The sequence below is a fragment of the Octodon degus genome, unplaced genomic scaffold (genome assembly GCF_000260255.1).
Source record: "Octodon degus isolate 3935 unplaced genomic scaffold, OctDeg1.0 scaffold00087, whole genome shotgun sequence".
NCBI lineage: Eukaryota > Metazoa > Chordata > Mammalia > Rodentia > Octodontidae > Octodon > Octodon degus.
This window is the reverse complement of record NW_004524663.1, coordinates 10458942-10461042: the sequence shown is the minus strand read 5'-3', so window position 1 is coordinate 10461042 and position 2101 is coordinate 10458942.

The window sequence follows — 2101 nt, the reverse complement described above, 5'->3', positions numbered from 1 at the left end:
CAAACATCTACCTACAAGGTTTCTGAGGCAGTAAAGTGAGCATAAGGAGGTCTAAACAACAGATCTCCTTTCCCCTGTCATCATTTGAGGATTTTACAAGGGGAACAATACAAAACAGGACACATTTTATGAGATTATTTCATAATCACCCAAAGAATCATACACAATGAATACAGGAAACCTGTCCACGCACTAAAGACCAAGGAATCCAGCTGTGGGCCTGGATCCTAACATTCTGCATGTGTCTAGCTGAGGACCTAGAGCCCATAACAATGCCTCTCACAAGTCCAAATGGAGGCCTAGAGCCCAAAACAATGTCTCATGCGGGCCGGCTTCACAGGTTTGCACTGGAAAGGCCCAAAGGTCAGTAGTGGAAGCTAGAAAGTCTGTGTCAGTCTGATGAAGTATCTGTTCCAGCAGAATGAAGGATCTGAACTAGAGCCAGGAACCAGAGCTTCCCTGAACAGTACCATAGCCACCCTCAGCAACAGTGAGGTCCTCAGCTTCTCTAAGGGTGAAGAAAACAGTTCCCATCAGGAAAGCCAACATGATACATGAGGCTGAGCCACGTACCATCTTATGCTCTGGAGCCAGGAAGCCATGCTCAAGATGATGACCAGAGCTCCCTCAAAATGAACTGTAGACATTTGGAGAGAAAACAAGGTCCCAAACTACTCCAGCAATAAGAACAGCCTAGATCATCAGGAAATCCAGGATGACAAGGTCCTCCAGCAGAACAGCCCAAAAGAACAAGCAGCTTCTAACCATTCCTGCAGCTTCTCCAAACAACTTCCCTAACAACCTCTCAATAGCTTCTACAGATCTGCCTTACGTTACTGGCAGTCATCCTCAGGTGGGCCTCCCACACCCAGCACCACAGTAGCTTAGTTTAGCAGGGTGTAACAAGCTGATCACCAGTTAGGAATCCACTACACCCTCACATATTAATGAAGCAAGGCAAACAATATCTCACATGGTGCGCCCTATAAAATACCAACATATTTTCCAACCAGTATTGACTCCCTGAGGTATTAAGACATCCTTTAAAGAAAATGCGAAGTTGTCAAGTCTCATTCTTGGAAAAAATGAGACTTATGTATGGCAATGAAAAGATGTTCCACAAACAGTGGAAGCAGGAAAAGGAAGCACTATTTAGAACACTAAATATTAGCCTTAAGACTATCAAGAGATAAACCCTGAAATGCAGCGATAGACATACTCCTATTAGAGAGCTAAGGTTTGTTATTTCCATCCCTCTGAAGAAAAAAAAAAAAAAAAAAAAGACTATCCCTAGTATACACCAAAAGCAGAAGCCCTTTTATCACATCCAGCAACAGGCAGACTCCAGAGTAATATGGAGTTGAAGACTGTTACAGAGCGGAACAATCAAGCAGTCACTTTTCCCAAGGGCCAGAAACAGACGCTGAGAGAGAAAGAAACCATTTAGTGGTCCCTCCTGAACTTCCTAGGTATTTTCAAGCAGTAGAAGGAAAGCAAAACCATTTACCTGCTGTCACCAGTTTCTCATCACTGAACACGACATCACTGAACACGACGTCTGTTTCTTTCTTTTCTAACCTTCTACCTCCATCAATGACATCACACACACATACACACACACACACACACACACCTCATACACAACCAATTACCATTAAATACAGGCAGAAATGTAACCATCCAAAAAATGCATTTAGCTGATGAAAATGGGCTAGCCACCTAATACAGGTGCCAGGGCAAAATTAAACATGTCAGCCTGACCCACGAAGCTTCTAGGACTAGCCACCATCTCTCTCCTTAAATTTATAGACAGGTTTATTTTATCCTTTAAAACAACAACAACAACAATTGGTTCTCCCAATTTGGGCTAATCACATAAAAACTTTCATACACCTTAGTCAATAAATAAATAACACCTTAGTCAAGAGGCCTGCTGAAAGGCTGGAGAGACAGCTTGTTGGTCTAAGCGCCTGCCTGGCAGGCACAAGGACCAGAGTTTGATCCCTAGTATCACATGCAGTGCCAGCCACTGAAGCCTGGCATGATGGTGCACACCTGTAATCCCGGCGGTGGGGAGATTGAGCCAGGAGGGTCACTACGC